This window comes from Bos javanicus, chromosome 14, assembly GCF_032452875.1.
Source record: "Bos javanicus breed banteng chromosome 14, ARS-OSU_banteng_1.0, whole genome shotgun sequence".
Lineage (NCBI taxonomy): Eukaryota > Metazoa > Chordata > Mammalia > Artiodactyla > Bovidae > Bos > Bos javanicus.
In genome coordinates this window covers 72,944,404-72,964,123 of record NC_083881.1, presented here as the reverse complement: position 1 = coordinate 72,964,123, position 19,720 = coordinate 72,944,404, and the positions used below count along the sequence as shown (strand labels likewise).

General features: G+C 41.7%; 1 pseudogene; it reads left to right on the top strand.

Moving 5' to 3' along the window:
- The first annotated feature begins 71 nt into the window (after positions 1-71).
- LOC133260187 (heterogeneous nuclear ribonucleoprotein U-like protein 1) lies at positions 72-19,486 on the top strand (annotated as a pseudogene).
- Positions 19,487-19,720: the final 234 nt, after the last annotated feature.

Below are 19,720 nucleotides of genomic sequence, written 5' to 3'. Positions count from 1 at the left end.
GTTCCCTGGGCTTGAGTCTACCCAGACTTTGGGGTTCACGAAGGTGGTGGAAACTAGAGAGAAGAGGAGGGATGGGGCGGGGCTTCCACACTGACTCCTCCCCTCCACCGGCTCTTGCTGCTCATCTGACACTTGATAAGGGTGCAAAGAATCGTAATAGTGGAATAACATGGTGGCGGTGGCCTGAAGAGACAGTGGCTGAAAAGGGGGCCCAGGAGTGGCTTACCAGAGATCATAGAGGAGGCAGGAGCAGGGTAGTCAGGGTAGTGACCTGTGGCCAGAGTTCCTAGCTTGGTGAGGCCATGATGAAACGGTGTGGCCCACTTGGGGTGGCAGGGCTGGCAGGGCCTGGACAATAATGCAGAGGAGCCAGAGCCCTGCAGAGAGTGGGCCATGCAGGCAGCAGGTCGGGCCCATGGCCACAGTGAGCCTGGGGAGCTCGATCCTCCTGGGGGCCCCCCAACCTTGGCTCCAGCCTTCCCCAGACCCTCTTCCAAGGGACGCCTGCAGGGCCTTTGTCATGACCCCCAGGTGTCACGGTGATTGACTTTGGCAGGTGAAAGTTTGCATGCTCAAGGACGACCAGCAGTGGTACAACCGGGGCTCCAGGCACGTCGTGGAGAAACTGAAGGACATGTCCCTGCTAGTCAAGGCCTGACCAAATGAGATCCCCTGGAGAAGGAAGTTGCAAACCACTTCAGGATTCTTGCTCTGAGAACACATGAGCACAATGACTCATGATATGAGCCCCCCAGTTCAGTAGGTACCCAGTATGCGACTGAGGAAGAGCGGAGAAACAGCTCCATAAAGAAGGAAGAGACTGGGCTAAAGCAGAAATGTCGCTCAGTTGTGGATATGTCAGGTGGTAAAAGTAAAGTCCAGTGCTGAAAAAGAATAATATCGCATAGGAACCAAGAATGTTAGGTCCATGAATCAAGGTAAATTGGACACGGATAAGCAGGAGAAGACAAAAGTGAACATCAACATTTTAAGAATCAGAGAACTAAAATGGACGGGAATGGGCAACTTTAATTGAGATGACAGTTATATCTACTACTGTGGGCAAGAATCCCATAGAAGAAATGGACTAGCCCTCATAGTCAACAAAAGAGTTCAAAACGCAGTACTTGGGTGCAATTCTCAAAAATGACAGAATGATCTTGGTTCGTTTCCAAGGCAAGGCATTCAACATCACAGTAATCCAAGTCTATGCCCTGACCCCTAATGCTGAAGAAGCTGATTTGACTGGTTCTATGAAACCTACAAGATCTACTAGAATTAACACCAAAAAAGATATCCTTTTCATCATAGGGGATTGGAATGCAAAAGTAGGAAGTCAAGAGATACCTGGAGTAGCAGGCAAGTATGGCCTTAGAGTACACAATGAAGCAGGGTAAAGGCTAACTGTTTTGCCAAGATAATTCACTGGTCATAGCAAACACCCACTTCCAACAACACAAGAAACGACTCTACACATGGATATCACCAGATGGTCAATATGAAAATCAGAATAATTATATTCTTTGCAGCCAAAAATGGAGAAGCTCTATAAGTCAGCAAAAACAAGACCTGGAGCTGTCTGTGTCTCAGATCATCAGCATCCTATTGCAGAATTCAGACTCAAATTTTTTTAAAAAGTAGGGAAAACCACTAGGCCATTCAGGTATGACCCAAATCAAATCTCTTATGATTATACAGTGGAGATGATCTATAGAATCAAAGGAATAGACCTGGTATATAGAATGCCTGAAGAACTGTGGACAGAGGTTTGTAACACTGCATAGGATGCAGTGACCAAAACCATCCCAAGAAAAAGAAATGCAACCAGGCAAAATGGTTGTCTGAGGAGGCCTTATAAATAGAAAAGAAGAGAAGGAAAAGGCAAAGGAGAAAGGGAAAGAAATATCCAACTGAATGCAGAGTGCCAAAGAATAGCAAGGAGAGGTAAGAAAGCCTACTTAAGGGAACACTGCAAAGAAACAGAGGAAAACAATCGAATGGGAAAGACTAGAGATCTCTTCAAGAAAATTAGAGATATCAAGCGAACATTTCATGCAGACTTGAGCACATAAATGACAGAAATGGTAAGGGTCTAAAAGAATCCTTTGACTATGTGGATCACCAAAAAAAAAAAAAAAATGTGGAAAATTTTTGAAGCGATGGGAATACCAGGCCACCTTACCTTCCTCCTAAGAAATCTGTATGCAGGTCAAGAAGCAATAGTTAGAACAGGACATGGTACAATGGACTGGTTCCAAATTGGGAAAGAAGTACGTCAAGACTGTATATTGTCACCTGCTTATTTAATCTATGTGCAGAGTACATCATGCAAAATGCCAGGTTGTGCGAAGCACAAGCTGGGATCAAGATTTCTGGGAGAAATATCAATAACTTCAGATATGCAGATGACACCCACCTTATGGCAGAAAGCAAAGAGAAATTAAAGAGCCTCTTGATGAATGTGAAAGAGGAGAGTCAAAAAGCTGGCTTAAAAGTCAATATTCAAAAAACAAAGATCATGGCATCCAGTCCCATCAGTTCATGGGAAATAGATGGGGAAACAATGGAAACAGTAACAGACTTTATTTTCTTGGGTTCCAAAATCACTGCATATGGTGGCTGCAGCCATAAAATTAAAAGAGACTTGATCCTTGTGAAAAGTTGCTGAAATGATCCATGAATGAAGCTGAGATTCTTGGCCTCCAGAGGAGAGGAATTTGATCCAGGGCCAGAGACGAGGCTTGATCACTCAGCTTTTTGTGTAAAAAAGTTTTATTAAAGTATAAAAGAGATAAGAGAAAGCTACTGACATAGATTCAGAAGGGGACAGAAAGAGTGCCCCTTTGCTAGTTTTTAGCAAGGAGTTGTATATCTGTTAGCAAGCTGCTAATTAGAGAAGGGAAACATCTCAAAACTGAGAGAGTTGCCCCAGGCCCCTCACCCACAACAGGCATTTGAGATAGCATTGGCACAAGGAGAGTCATCCCGGGCAATAAAACAATTGACATGAATCTTGAAGAAAGGCAGATTTTAGAGCAAATACATCATTCATTAACATAGCTTAAGGAAGACATTTCCATGAGAAAAAATGCTTTGGTTAGCTCAAGGAAGGTTTGAGATAAAATTAAGTTCAGGGGGAACCAGGTGTCACCATGACAACACAGGATTAGCAGAGAAAAGAAAAAAATATGTCTGCCACTTGCAATTTTATTTCCTCCTGCCTCTTGGGGACCTCTGGCTTCCCTACTAAGGCTATTAACACACTCACTTGGAAGTAAAGCTACGATAAACCTAAACAGCTTATTAAGAAGCAGAGACATTATTTTCAGACCAAGATCTGTCTAGTCAAAGCTATAGTTTTTCCAGTACATGTATGGATGTGAGAGTTGGACCATAAATAAGGCTGAGCACCTGAGCACCGAAGAACTGATGCTTCATCTGTGGTGTTGGAGAAGACTCTTGAGAGTCCCTTGGACTACAAGGAGATCAAACCAGTCAATCCTAAAGGAAATCAGTCCTGAATATTCATTAGAGGGACTGATGCTGACGCTGAAGCTCCAATACTTTGGCCACCTGATGCAAGGTGCAGACTCATTGGAAAAGACTGTGATGCTGGGAAAAATTGAGGTCAGGAGGAAAATGGGATGACAGAGGATGAGACTGTTGGATGGCATCACCTACTCCATGAACATGAGTTTGAACAGGCTCTGGGAGATGGTGAAGGACTGGAAAGTCTGACGTGCTGCAGTCCGTGGGGTCGCAAAGAGTCAGAGATGACTGAATGACTGAACGACAATAACGGTGGAGCAATAGACTGGTTCAAAATCAAGAAAGGAGTGGGTTAAGCTGTATACTGTCACCTAATTATTTAACTTGTATGTAGAGTACATCACACAAATGCCAGGCTGAATGAATCACAAGCTGGAATGCAGATAGCCAGGAGAAATATCAACAACCTCAGAGATGCAGATGTTACCACCCTAATGGCAGTAAGTAAAGAGGAACTACAGAGACTCTTGTTGAGGATGAAAGAGGAAAGCGAAAAAGCTGGCTTAAAACTCAACATTCAAAAAACTAAGATAATGTCATCCAGCCCCATCGTTTCATAGCAAATGGGCTAAGTCACTTCAGCCGTCTCCAACTCTATGTGACCCTATGGACTCTAGCGTGCTAGATTCCTCTGTCCATGGGATTCTCCAGGCAAGAATACTGGAGTGGGTTGCCATTTCCTCCTCCAGGGGATCTTCCAACCCAGGGTTTGAACCCACGTCTCTTTTGTCTCCTGCGTTCTTAGGCGAGTTTTTAACACTAGCACCACATGATGTGAGCAGTGACAGATCTTATTTTCTTGCATTCCAAAATCACTGTGGAAGGCGACTGCCACCATGAAATTGAAAGAAGCTTTCTTCTTGAAAGGAAAGCTATGACAAACCTATGTGTGCTCAGTTGTTCAGTTATGTCCAACTCTTTGTAACCCATGGACTGTAGCCCGCCGGGATCCTCTGCCCATGGGGTTTCTCCAAGCAAGAACATTGGAGTGGCCATGCCCTCTTCAGGGGATCTTCCCAACCCAGGGTTCGAACCCAGGTCTCCCACATTGCACGTAGATTCTTTACCATCTGAGACACCAGGGAAGACCATGAAAAACCTAAAGAGCATATTAAAAAGCAGAGACGTCACTTTGCTGATACAGTTCTGTATGGTCAAAGCTATAGTTTTTCAAGTAGTCATGTATGGATGTGATAGTTGGGCCATATAGAAGGCTGAGCACTGAAGAAGTGATGCTTTTGAACTGTGGTGCTGGAGAAAACTCTTGGGAGTTCCTTGGACTGCAAGGAGATCAAACCAGTCAATCCTAAATGAAATCAATTCTGAATATTCATTGTTAGGACTGATTCTGAAGCTGAAGCTCTGATACCTTCACCACCTGCTTGGAAGGGTTGACTCACTGAAAAAGACCCTGTGGGTGATAGAAGGGAGGGACAGAGGATGAGATGGTTGGAGGGCATCACCGACTCAGTGCACATGAGTTTGAGTGAACTCATGGAAATAGTGAAGAACAGGGAATTCTGGCACGTGGCAGTCCATGGGGTCACAAAGAGTCAGTCACTGTTTAGTGCCTGAACAATAAGAAGAAAATATTCATAGCAGTCTTCAACTTATATTTGTTTGTTTATTCATCCACTTAAAATAATACAGTTGTTGCACAGTGCTAGGTAGTATCTTCAGGCCTGTGTTTTTTTGCCCTCTGCCGCCTTTGCTCTCTATTCAGAATACAGACCATATTTTGACTGATTTACAACCTCAGTCCTAATGATTTACATTATTTACATGTTCTCACATAGGGTTGGATTCCCAAGAAACAGAGCAGTAATTTTAGCACATCAAGTGATGCTTGAAAGAGTGATATTCTGAGGGAGGCAGGATAGGGCAGGATGGGGCAAATCTCTATTAGAAAGTTATCCCAGATGATGTCCAGCTTCAAGCTGATCCGTTGGGTTTCTCTAGGGCATGAATTGCAGCATGATCAAGGGGACAGGTCCTGTGTGCACTAATGTGAGTCAGTTATTGGCAGCAGGCCGACCCTATGCGTCTGTGTATGTATGTGTGTGTGTAAGCATGTGTATGCATCACAGTTACGTTCAGAGAGAACACTCTTGCTTAGATCAGCTTAGATAAGTTCTCTGGAAAAGACAACTAAGCCATTAGCCATCAAAAGCTGGGGGCTAGTTATACTGACCAGAAAAAGGTGATGTTTCCTAGGGGCACTGGGAGCATCCACTGCTCTCACTCCACCACCATTAAAATGTTCCTGTTTATTTATTGGGACTTCCCTGGTGGCCCAGTGCTTAAGACTTCTCTTCCCTGGTGGCTCAGACAGTAAAGCGTCTGCCTGCAATGCGGGAGACCCAGGGTCAGTCCCTGGGTCGGGAAGATACCCTGGAGAAGGAAATGGCAACCCACTCCAGTAGTCTTTCCTGGGAAATCCCATGGATAGAGGAGCCTGGTGGGCAACATACAGTCCGTGGGGTCGCAAAGAGTCGGACATGACTGAGCGACTTCAGTTTCTTTCTTTCTTTTATTTATTTATTACTTAAGGGTAGTATGAAACGCTGTTCAGCATGTTCATGCAGTTGACTAGTTTTGTGTGGATTTCACAAAACACTTTCACAGCCTTGATTATTGCTGCTGAGTCTCTGCTTTAGGAATACATGCGTTGCATGCATTTAACGGTTTCTAAATGGAATGAGATCAGAATGAAATAAGAATACCCTACAAGCTATTTTAAATAGCAACTAGTAAATAAAAACATCTGGTAGATGATTAAGAGCCACATCCTGAAGCTCAGCAAAGATTGTGGGATGCACCTCTAAGGAGGAGTATATACTCTGGCAGCTTTTTCAGTGATTTTGGTCCAACTGGGAGCTCAGGAAATGTAGGCAAGAGGATGTGGAGTCATTCGGAGCTCAGTGGGATGAGAGGGCACAGAGTATGTCTCCTCCTGTTTTACTGATCTTTATACTGTGTTCTGTTTATACGCTTTGGACGGGTAGTTATGAAAAACCAGATATTACATTCGTTGACTGTGAATGTGACACCAACATCTGCTTGCCTTGGCTTGACGCCTCTGGTAGGAACTATTGGGAATGCTTTAGCCTACACCTTCCCTTTGGAAACAGTATGAACAAAAAGAAAACATCAAAGGCCTGAAACACCTGTGTAACCTCTTCTGTGCCATGAAACATCCACATAAACTGATTTTGAAAATGAAGCCCTCTGTTTTTGCTTTCCTTTGAAGATGCTGAAATGGAGTGATCACCCAGGATCCTGAGGGCCTGTGAAGTTCTTATCTCCTGCCTGGCTATCCTGAGTTATCAGGGAAAAAAAATCCCTTAGTGACTCTAAAAACAAGAGCAAACAACAGAACTGTTGAATGTCAAAAAGTATCATTCTTCCAGCCTCACCATGGCCTCACTTCAAAAGGCCAAAGCAAATAAAATGTTTTGGTACCATTTTAGTAATGTGTATTTCAAGCAAACCCCACTGTGCCTTTATGACTTTATTCTCAGTTGTCCAAAATGAGATATAACTTCTTTTAATAGCTTTTAAAACAGAGGGGCAAATGACATACAATGAATGCATTCTGTTTGAAATCAATTTCTTTCATTGTTTTATTAAATTAAATGCTCTGAGCTAGAGGATATTATTTTCCCGTTGTATTTTTGCAAAACCGCTCACTCTTAGAGCTCTGTGGCTGTGGGTTCTGGATTGCCATCATTGTTTTTCTCTCCTACTGTCCTGGCTATGAGGACTTAACCTCACCGTTCAGTAGCAGGGTGTCACCACAAGGAAGGTAAAATAAACAGATGATTAAATACCCCACATGTAGCAAGGGGGCAATATTGCAATAGCAACTATTGCTACCCATATACCTCAACAGTATGTGCTACAGTAAGGAAAATGGATAGCATGATTATAGTAGCTCCAATTATGTGAATTAGACTGCATACACTCATCAATAAAAACTGTGCTGCAGAGAAACTCTATAAGCCTGGCGCTGAGCCCTTAATGCTACTATATTCTTGGGTAACATTTACCCTCTCACAACTTTTTTCTTCCTCTTATAATACTTCTGTTGGAAAAAATTCAGAGGTGTGTCACCCCACATTTCTAGGGAAGCCAGAGAATCTACACTTGCTATGTTCCTCTGTGTTTTAGTTCCTTTCTCTTCAAACCTCAAATGAAAAACATTAACATGTTCCATTTGACTAATTAAAATCCTTCTTAAGAAAATGGTTTAGCTTTTCAGTTTACTCCGAAACACACTGTCTGCTTTGATATCACCCATAATAGAGAAGCCCTGAGGGAAATGGTTATCAAAAGCTGTTATTTACATAGCAGGTTGCATTTCAGTTCAATTCAGTTCAGTTCAGTTCAGTTGCTCAGTTGTGTCTGACTCTATGCTACTGAATGGACTGCAGCATGCCAGGCCTCCCTATCAACTCTCAGAGTTTACTCAAACTTATGTCCATTGAGTCGGTGATGCCATCCAATCATCTCATCCTCTGTCGTCCCCTTTTCCTCCTGCCTTCAATCTTTCCCAGCATCAAGGTCTTTTCTAATGAGTCAGTTCTTCTCATCAGGTGGCCAAAGTATTGGAGTTTCAGCTTCAGCATCAGTCCTTCCAATGAATATTCAGAACTGATAGCCTTTAGGATGGACTGGTTGGATCTCTTTGCAGTCCAAGGGACTCTCAAGAGTCTTCTCCAACACCACAGTTCAAAAGCATCAATTCTTTGGCGCTCAGCTTTCTTTATAGTCCAACTCTCACATCCATACATGACTACCAGAAAAACCATAGCTTTGACTAGATGAATCTTTGTTGGCAAAGTAATGTCTCTGCTCTTTAATATGCTGTATAGGTTGGTCGTAGATAACCTTTCTATGCTCCTTCCAAGGAGCAAACGTCTTTTAATTTCATGGCTGCAATCACCATCTGCAGTGATTTTGGAGCCCCCCAAAATAAAGTCTGTCATTGCTTTCACTGTTTCCCCATGTATTTGCCATGAAGTGATGGGACCAGATGTGATGACCTTAGTTTCCTGAATGTTGAGCTTTAAGCCAACTTTTTCACTCTCCTGTTTCACTTCTATGCATTTGGGGGCATTAAATATAGGGGGATCTGATACTGCTCCATACGACATCTGGTTGTTTTAAAGAAGAAGGTCATGGATTGCAAAGATATGGAAGATACTAAAAGACATATCATAGCAAAAATTAAATGCTGAGAAAGGGAAAATTGTATTTGTAAGCTAATTAGAACTACTTAAATTTTAAAGCGAAGAAAGTGAAGTCGCTCAGTCGTGTCCGACTCTTTGCGACCCCATGGACTGTAGCCTACCAGGCTCCTCTGTCTGTGGGATTTTCCAGGCAAGAGTACTGGAGTGGGTTGCCATTTCCTTCTCCAGGGGACCTTCCTGACCCAGGGATCGAACCCAGGTCTCCTGCATTGCAGACAGATGCCTTACCCTCTGAGCCACCATAATGCAATTATTTAAATATGAATCAATCAAAAGCTCATCAATAAAAAAGTAGTTTAAAGCCTAAGTCAATCAAGGTATTAATATGTGAAGAGTAAAAAGAGCCTGAATCTAGTTCAAATATTATCTATGAGGTATTGTCATAATTGGTGCTTCCCAGGTGACTCAGTAGGTAAAGAATTTGCTGGAATGCAGGAAACACAGGAGACCTGATGTTCGATCCTTGGGTCAAGATGATCCCCTTGAGAAGGACAGGGCAGCCCACTCCAGTGCTTTTGCCTGGAGAATCCCATGGACAGAGGAGCCTGGAGGGCTGCAGTCCATGAGTAGTGTAGTAAATAATTACTTTCAGGAGAAAAAAAAGTATCCTTAAAGATTGCCAAGAAATTCACGAAAGAGTGCCAAGAAATTAACAATCTAAATGAACTGTTTATAAAATCAAAGTATAAGATTAGTATACAATCAAAGTAACAAAGTAGGATTTTGCTTATTTAAAAATGAGTCAAGTCAGTTAAGTTCCACCTCTGCACCTCACTCCACTCCCTCTTGGGTCTTTATGCTCTCATTTCAGCAGTTACCCACTTTCTCACTTTCCACTTCTTATTTTATATCTGTTCTTTCCACACACACTCTGCTCAAGATTTTTCAGTTTAAAATGATTTCCTCTTACCCTGACTTCTCTTTCTTTCTCAAAATCCACTTCTTTCTCTTCTTGCTCGATCTCTTGAAGAGTGAAAGTTGCTCAGTCATGCCTGACTCTTTGGGAACCCATGGACTATACAGTCTGTTGAATTCTCCAGGCCAGAATACTGGAGTGGGTAGCCGTTTCCTTTTCCAGGGGATCTTCCCAACCCAGGGATTGAACCCAGGTCTCCCACATTGGAGGTGGATTCTTTCCCACCTGAGCCACCAGGGAAGTCCAAGAATACTGGAATGGGTAGCCTATCCCTTCTCCAGTGGATCTTCCCAACCCAGGAATCAAACTGGGGTCTCCTGCATTGCAGGCAGATTCTTTACCAACTGAGCTATCACGGAAGCCCCAGATCTCTTGAAAGGATGGATGATAATCAACTCTAAGATTCTCACTTCTACTATCAGTGCTAAGTAAAAATTGCAGAGAATTAGTTTTTAATAAATCAGCATTCACTTGTGTGAACAAGGCTAAATTCTCTTTGGTTCTGCTTTAGTTAACAATGCAATTATGTTGATTCTTTGAACAGGTAATCCTAAAATAGACTTTTTATATGCCATTGTATGAGGTTTGTTTCCCATAACATTGCCTATTGACCAAAAAGAAACACTAAGGAAAGAATAAGTGTACTAAGAATATAAATGAGAGAAGTGTGGCCTATAAAAATATCAAAAAATAAAAATATATGCCCTGGAGGGAAAGCCTTTAAAAAATTACTGAACTGATTTTGTGTAGACAAGAAAAGCTAAGAGTCGGTGACTAACCACCTGTAATTATGTGAAAGATTATTAATTGGAAGGAGGATGTTGCCAGCTGCTCTCTGCTCTGCTGAGGGTAAAAGGATGAGATTAAATTACAGCCAGAGAGAGTATGCTAGACTTAAGAGAAAAACATTGTAGTTTTGGAAGAGGGTGATATTCTCTGGGCTTCCCTGATGGCTCAGTTGGTAAAGAATCTGCCTGCAATGCAGGAGACCCCGGTTCAATTCCTGGGTCAGGAAGATCTGCTGGAGAAGGGATAGGCTACCCACTCCAGTATCCTTGGGCTTTCCTGCTGGCTCAGCTGGTCAAGAATCCTCCTGCAGTGCGGGAGACCTGGGTTCAATTCCTGGATTGGAAAGATCCCCTGATGAAGGGATGGATTATCAAGGAATGGTGTAAAATCCTCACTATAAAATTGTAAAAAGTTTGAAAATGACCCACTATTCTCTGTCTCAGTTAGTCTAGGTAAATTTTCTGTAAACATAAATATCTGCTAAAGAATTGTTACTAGATTATTCTCTGCTTGTGAAGTATAGCTGAATATATAGCAATGTGGATAAGATGAAAAGATTGCATTTTAGTTTCTGATAAATATTCTCTTTGCCTAGAGCATAGTTTTTTGTTTTTTTTTTTACCTTTTCTTACCTCAATCCCTTTTGGTTTTTTAGCTGTTAATTTAAATACAAATGCCTCAAGGTAGAAAGATTGATTGATTGACATTTTCTGATCCCTTCTAAGCTTTATTATTCTAATTTTTTCAGTTTTCACAGTGTGATGAGAACATAACAGAAAACCCATGTTCTTTGTCTTTCTAATTATCAGGGGTCTATGAAGATACATGCTTTGGTCCATCATCTCCTACAGAAACACTCATAACACCATGAAGGTTAATATATTGGTACAAAAATGCATGCCTTAGAAAGTAAGCTTATGCGTGTGCTTCTCTCTTTCAGAGATAGTATTGGGTTGAGCAAAAAGTCCCTTCAGTTTTTAAATAAATTAAAAGACTCACTTTACATTTTCACCAAGAAATTTATTGAACAACATATTCACTGTTTTATTTCACTATTTTCTGCCACTTTTCAGGCAACTTTATAACTCCATCTTCCCAAAACTTTTAATCTTTTTGAGCAAAGAACTGCTCCAAGTGTCTTTTACAGCCTTCCAGGGAGTGGAATCTTTTTTCGTTAAAAGAATGTTATAAAGACTAAAACAAATGGAAATTTTAAGGTGCGGTATCTGGTGGATTGCTGTTGCTGCTGTTGTGCAGTCACTAAGTGTTCTCCGACTCTGCAACCCCGTGGATGGCAATATGCCAGGCCTCTGTGTCATTTATTATCTCTGAGTTTTCCCAAATTCACGTCTATGGAGTTGGTGATTCTATCCAACCATCTCACCCTCTGCTGCCCTCTTCTTTTACCTTCAGTCTTTCCCAGCATCAGGGTCTTTTCCAATGAGTCAGTTCTTTGCATCAGGTGGCCAAAGTATTGAAGCTTCAGCTTCAGCATCTGTCCTTCCAATGAGTATTCAGGGTTGATTCCTGGTGAATACGGTGGATGAGTCAGACTCCCCAGCCAAACGATAACAGTTTTTGCTGGTTGTCAAAGAAATGTGGTCTTATGTTATCCTAATGGAATATTATATGTATTAATAAATATATATTAATAATTTACAATGAATTCTGGATGCTTTTTGTCAAGTGATGCCTTCCTTTGGTGTAATTGGGAGCAGTACTTCCTGGAATTAACCATTTGGTTTTCCAGAAGGAGCTCATAATAGAGGACTCCCTTTCTATCTCACCGTATGCACGACATCACCCTCTTTGGATGAAGACTGGACTTTAGTGTGGCTGGTGGTGGTTCATTTCACCTACCCCACAACCTCTTCCTTTCCAAGTTATTGTACAGTATTAACTTTTCATCACCCATCACAATTTGTTTTAAAATCAGAATGTTTTCATTATGCTTAAGTAAAGAATCGCATGCGGAAATGTGGTCAGGAAGGTGGAACCTTAACTTAGGTGGACCTAAACATTAAAGTGATTAACATAACCAACCTAGTTCAAATAATTTTCAACACTTGATTTGGCTATTTTCAGTATGTCGGTTATCTCCCACATGGTATAGCGTTGATTATTTTCAATTAATGTCTCCATTTGATCTATCAACTTCAACTGGTCTACCAGATTATGGAGCATGGTCCAATAAGACACCTCCAGCACAAAACTTTGCAAACCACTTTTGACACATTAGATCAGTCACTGCACCTTCTCCATACACTGTAGAACTTTTTTTTTTTTTTTGCATTTCAGTTGTGTTTTTACCTTTCTTGAAATAATAGAGCATGACAGGCTGAAAATATTACTTCTTTTCTTCCGTGCTCAATATTAAAATGGCTACACAAAAATGCACCAATTTTGATGTTTTCTTTTTTTAAATGCACACAGATATGACAACCGTCACAGTAACATTGTTTGGAATGACATTAAAGACAACTAAGTGGTCCTAGAGCCATGTTATGGAAAAAAGACCCCTGGGTCAGGAAGATTCCCTAGAGAAGGAAATGGCAACCCATTATTCTTCCCTAGAAGACCTCATGGACAGAGAAACCTGGTGGACTAGAGTCCATGGGGTCACAAGAATTGGACACAACTTAGTGACTAAATCACTACTGCAGAAGAACACAAAAAAGTTTCAAATGGAGTATACAGCTTGTGCAAAGGCCCTGAGGTAGGAGGGATTTATGAAATAAAAGACTACTGTAAGGAGAGTAATAAGATGAAATGAGATAAAAAGGCTGGGATTAAATTGTGCAGAAAAATAGTGACTAATAGATGCAGAATGTTATGGATACTATTTTAATACTAATGAACTTAGACATTCAAAATGCTAAGAAATTTGGAAAACTCAGCAATGGCCACAGGAATGGAAAAAGTCAATTTTCATTCCAATCCCAAAGAAAGGCAATGCCAAAATATGTTCAGACTACTGCACAATTAAACTCATTTTCCCATGCTAGCAAAGTACTGCTCAGAATTCTCCAAGCTAGGCTTCAATAGCACACTTACCGAGAACTTTCAGGTGTTCAAGCTGGATTTAGAAAAGGCAGAGGAACCAGAGATCAAATTGCCAACATCTGCTGGATCATCAAAAAAGCAAGAGAGTTCCAGAAAAACATCTACTTCTGCTTCACTGACTACACTAAAGCCTTTGACTGTGTTCAGTTTGGTTTCGGAGAAGGCAATGGCAACCCACTCCAGTACTCTTGCCTGGAAAAGTCCATGGATGGAGGAGCCTGGTAGGCTGCAGTCCATGGGGTCACTGAGAGTCAGACACGACTGAGCGACTTCACTTTCACTTTTCACTTGCATGTGTTGGAGAAGGAAATGGCAACCCACTCCAGTGTTCTTGCCTGGAGAATCCCAGGGATGGGGGAGCCTGGTGGGCTGCCATCTATGGGTTCGCACAGAGTCAGACATGACTGAAGCGACTTAGCAGCAGCAGCAGCAGTTCAGTTTAGTTGCTCAGTGTGTCTGACTCTTTGCAACCCCGTGGACTACAGCACTCCAGGCCTCCCTGTCCATCACCAACTCCCAGAGTCTACCCAAATTCATGTACATTAAGTTGGTGATGCCATCCAACCATCTCATCCTCTGTCGTCCCCTTTTCCACCTACTCTCAATCTTTCCCAGCATCAGGGTCTTTTCAAATGAGTCAGCTCCTCGAATCAGGTGGCCAAAGTATTGGAGTTTCAGCTTCAGGATCAGTCCTTCCAATGAATACCTGGGACTGATCTTTAGGATGGACTGGTTGGATCTCCTTGCAGTCCACAGGGCTCTCAAGAGTCTTCTCCAACACCACAGTTCAAAAGCATCAATTCTTCGGCACTCAGCTTTCTTTACAGTCTAACTCTCACATCCACACATGACTACTGGAAAAACCATAGCCTTGACAAGATGGACCTTTGTCGACAAAGTAATGTCTCTGCTTTTTAATATAGTGTCTAGGTTGGTCATAACTTTCCTTCCAAGGAGTAAGCATCTTTTCATATCCTGGCTGTAGTCACTATCTGTGTAGATCACAACAAACTATGGAAAAATCTTGAAGAGCTAGGAATACCACACCATCTTATCTGCCTCCTGAGAAACCTATAATGCAGGTCAATAAGCAACAGTTAGAACTGTACATGGAACAATGGACTGGTTCAAAATTGGGAAAAGAGTATGTTAAGCCTGTATATTGTTACCCTGTTTATGTAACTTATATGCAGAGTACATCATGGGAAATTCTGGGCTGGATGAAGCACAAGCTGGGATCAAGATTGCTGGGAGACATATCAATAACCTCAAATATGCAGATGATACCACCCTAATGGCAGAAAGTGAAGAGGAACTAAAGAGCCTCTTTATGAAGCTGAAAGAGGAGAGTGAAAAAGCTAGGTTAAAACTCTACATTCAGAAAACTAAGATCATGGCATCAGGTCCCATCACTTCATGGCAAACAGATGGGGAAACAGTGAGAGATTTTATTTTCTTGGGCTCCAAAATCACTGCAGATGGTGACTGCAACCATGAAATGAAAAGATACTTGTTCCTTGGTAGAAAAGCTATGACAAACCTAGACAGCATATTAAAAACAGATACATTGCTTTTCCAACAAGGTCCATCTAGTCAAAGTTATGATTTTTCCAGTAGTCATGTATGGATGTGATGGTTGGACCATAAAGAAGGCTGAGCACCAAAGAATTGATGGTTTTGAACTGTGGTGTTGGAGATGATTTCTGAGAGTCCCTTGGACTGCAAGGAGATCAAATCAGTCAATCCTAAAGGAAATTAACCCTGAATATTCATTGGAAGGACTGACGCTGAAACTGAAGCTCCAATTTTTTGGCCACCAGATGGGAAGAGCTGACTCATTAGAAAAGATCCTGATGCTGGGAGAGATTGAAGGCAGGAGGAAAAGGGGACGACAGAGGATGAGATGGTTGGATGGCATCACTGACTCGATATACATGAATTTGAACAAGCTGCAGGTGATGGTGAAGGACAGGGTAGTCTGGCTTGCTGTACTCCATGAGGTTGCAAAGAGTCGGAGTTGACTGAGCAACTGAACAACAATGAACATAGGGAAGCTATTGAAGGGTTTTCAGTGTGAGAGTGAAATAATGAAAACTGTATTTGAAAACCATCACTATGGCTACAGTATAAAGAATGGATTTACTTGGATCAAGATTCCAGCAGGAAATCAGTGAGAAGGCTATTGCAGTAGTATAGTTGAAGACGGTGAATTGACGAGAGTGTTAACAGTGAAAACAGAGAGAAGTGGAAATTTTTAAAGGCATTTAGAAGGTAAATATTTTCAAAGTAAACAAGAGATACTTAGAAATACTTTATTTGGACTATAATTTGGGGGTGTGGAAAAGGAAACTACTGCAAATGACTTCCAGTATCACAGGAAACAATAAAAAAGAACTGTTTTCAGTCAGGGCTTGCAGACTTTTTTAAAAACTAAGGGTACAGATAGTAAATGTTTTGGGATTTAGGGGACATGTAAGTTCTGTCACAATTATTTGCCTTTGCTGGAAAAGAGCGCAGTCATAGACAATGTGTAAATGAATGGGTTTGGCTGTGTTCCAATAAAACTTTATTTACAAAAACAGATAGGGGACCATATTTGGCCCTGGGGCATAATTTATCTACCCATTTTAGATGATGAACAGTCTGCTTACACAAACTGTTTACATTAATGTCCTTGGATAATAAAAAAGAAATTTAAATTGTGTTAAGTGTTTTCCAGTGAATGAAAGTCATGAATATTCGAAATACTTTGAGAGAATCTAGAGAAAATTACTGAAGGCAATTTTGATGCTTAAAGGCTTCCTTGGGCTTCCTTGATAGTGCAACTGGTAAAGAGTCCACCTGCAATGCAGGAGACCCCGGTTGGATTCCTGGGTGGGGAAGACCTGCTGGAGAAGGGATAGGCTACCCACTCCAGTATTCTTGGGTTTCCTTCCTGACTTAGCTGGTAAAGAATCCACCTGTAATGTGGGAGACCCAAGCTCAATCCCTGAGATGGGAAGATCCCCTGGAAAAGGAAAGTCTACCCACTCCAGTATTCTGGCCTGGAGAATTCCATGGACTGTATAGTCCATGGGGTCGCAAAGAATCAGACATGACTGAACTACTTCCACTTCCCATCAAACCAGATATGGAATACATTTCATCCTGATAACACAGGATGAAATAGAAGTTTCAACATTAATATTGTTAGCTTCAAAACGGTCAGGTTTAAGGAGACTTGAGTTACGTCTCTGGTCGGGAAGATCCCCTGGAGAAGGGAAAGGCAACCCACTCCAGTGTTCTTGCCTGGAGAATCTCATGGACAAAGGAGTCTGGCAGGCTACAGTCCATGGGGTTGCAAAGAGTCAGACATGGCTGAGAGACTTCACTTTTGCTTTCTCTTTTTGAGTTACATTCATCTCATTACAAAGAACTGAGGCAGCAACAGGTATTTGCATTATGATATCTCTCTCTATATCACTATTATATCATCTTGCTAGTGAACGACATTTCTCTGAGTTGTAATAACTATAGAAAGAAAAGGGTATCTCATCCCAGAATTTGTGATAACCTCTCTAAAACTTGTATTCTTGGCAACAAGTGTTTGGGTAGATGAAGACAGGTAAGACCAAGTACAATTATGCAAACTCCAAGAAGACTTTGACAGAAATATCCTTTTATTCAGAAGAATTTTCTTAGCAGTTCTACAGAATGAAAATGGAAAATTTATTCAGTAGAAAAAGTTGTCTTGAAAGTGCATATTTGTATTACAAGCAGTGTTAAGCAGCTTTAGAGTCTGTGTCCAGATTTCAAACCAGATATACAACCAAATTCTTCTGCTACTTGGACCATGAAATCTTAGGAAGCCTGAAAATCATGGAGTTCAGTTCAATGACAACATAATTTTATCTTTACAAAGATAGTTTCTAGAAATTATATGAATATTCCTTCATTTAATATCTAACCTAATAATACATAAGGGCTTCCCTGATAGCTCAGTTGGTAAAGAATCCACCTGCAATGTAGGAGACCTGGGTTTGATCCCTGGGTTGGGAAGATCCCCTGGAGAAGGGAAAGGCTACCCACTCCAGTATTCTGGCCTGGAGAATTCCACAGACTGTACAGTCCATGGGGTGGCAAAGAGTCGGACACAACTGAGCGACTTTCACTAGCACTTCATTAGCACTAATAATACATAAACACAAGTTATGTACAGAACTTTCTGTACCTTTATGTACGGAAAGATATGTTAGATAAATTGACGTCAGATCAATTAGAAAGCTATTTTGCAAAGAGTTCTTTAGTTTTATGAGCTGAGAAAGCAGAATTTTAAAGAATCTCTATTTAATTAATTTTTATTGGAGCACAGTTGATGTACAATGCTGTGTTAGTTTCTGCAGTACAGCAGAGTGACTCAGTTATACATGCATATATTTGTTGTTGTTCAGTCACCCAGTTATGTCCGACTCTTTGCAACCCCATGGACTGCAGCACGCCAGGCCTCCCTGTCCCTCACCATCTCCTGGAGTTTGCCCAAGTTCATGTTCATTGCATTGGTGATGCCATTCAGCCATCTCATCCTCTGACATATTCCTGCTCTTTTTTAGATTCTTTTCTCATATAGGTCATTACAGAGTATTGAACAGAGTTCTCTGTGTTATACAGTAGGGTCTTATTAGTTATCTATTTTATAACAGATGTTTTAAAATTTTTCATTCATTTAAGCACTATACTCAGAATCAATGCATTGTCTTAGCAAATTATCTCCTAGAGAGCAGGCATGGAAACATTATTTTTTTTTAATTGAGGTATATTTGACTTACAGTATAATGTTAGTTTTGGGCGATTCTATAGTTTTATAGATTATAATCTAAGGGAGCTGACCTAACAGGTGTTTTCCTCTTTGTATGATTTTCTGAGATTATGAAATTTGCATTAAATTGTGGGTCATAGGCATCTCTTTTGGAACCAGCTAAGCATATAAGCAGAAAAGGTTTTCTGATACTCCAGTGCTACGTGGTAAAGCCAGAATTTAAAACAACAAGAAACAAACAAAGAAAAATCCATGCAGTGCTAACTATTTAAAACCATGTGAACTAGGCTAATGTGCTTTTCCTACTGTGTGTGTGTGTTGGTTGCTCAGTCATATCCAACTCTTTGTGACCCTAGACTGTCACCCACCAGGCTCCTCTGTCCGTGAGCCTCCAGGGAAGCCTTTTCCTACTAAGTCATTATAAAAATATTATTTATGCTTTTCACAGTAGCAGCAGCAGGCCTATCGCCCAGAAGTGAAGACAGAGATGAAGCAAGAAGCACCCACCAGCTTCCTCCCACCCGAAGCATCTCAACACAAACCAGACAGCAATTCCAGAGTCGCAAGAGGCCTTATGAAGAAAACCGGGGACGAGGGTACTTTGAGCACCGAGAGGATAGGAGGGGGCGATCTCCTCAGCTTCCGGCTGAAGAGGATGAAGATGACTTTGATGACACCCTTGTGGCCATTGACACATACAACTGCGACCTCCACTTCAAGGTGGCCCGAGACCGGAGTAGTGGCTACCCACTCACGACTGAAGGCTTTGCATACCTGTGGTCAGGAGCCCGTGCCAGCTATGGGGTCAGAAGGGGCCGTGTGTGCTTTGAGATGAAGATCAATGAGGAAATCTCTGTGAAGCACCTTCCGTCTACAGAGCCCGACCCACACGTGGTCCGCATTGGTTGGTCCCTGGACTCTTGCAGCACTCAGCTAAGCAAAGAGCCTTTCTCCTATGGCTACTGAGGCACTGGGAAGAAGTCCACCAATAGCCGCTTTGAAAACTATGGAGACAGGTTTGCAGAGAATGACGTAATTGGCTGCTTTGCGTGGCTCAGAGGACAAAGCGTCTGCCTGCAATGCACGAGACCCGGGTTTGATCCCTGAGTTGGGAAGATACCCTGGAGAAGGAAATGGCAACCCACTCCAGTATTTTTGCCTAGAGAATCCCATGGACAGAGGAGCCTGACGGGCTACAGTCCACGGGGTCACAAAGAGTCGGACACCACTGAGCGACTTCACACACACACACACACACATTCAAAGGCAAACCTAATCCTTAACTCCAAACTTTTCACTTTTTTTGTCCTGGCTAAAAAGTATAGATCAATTGATTTTTTGTTTGCTTACATGCAT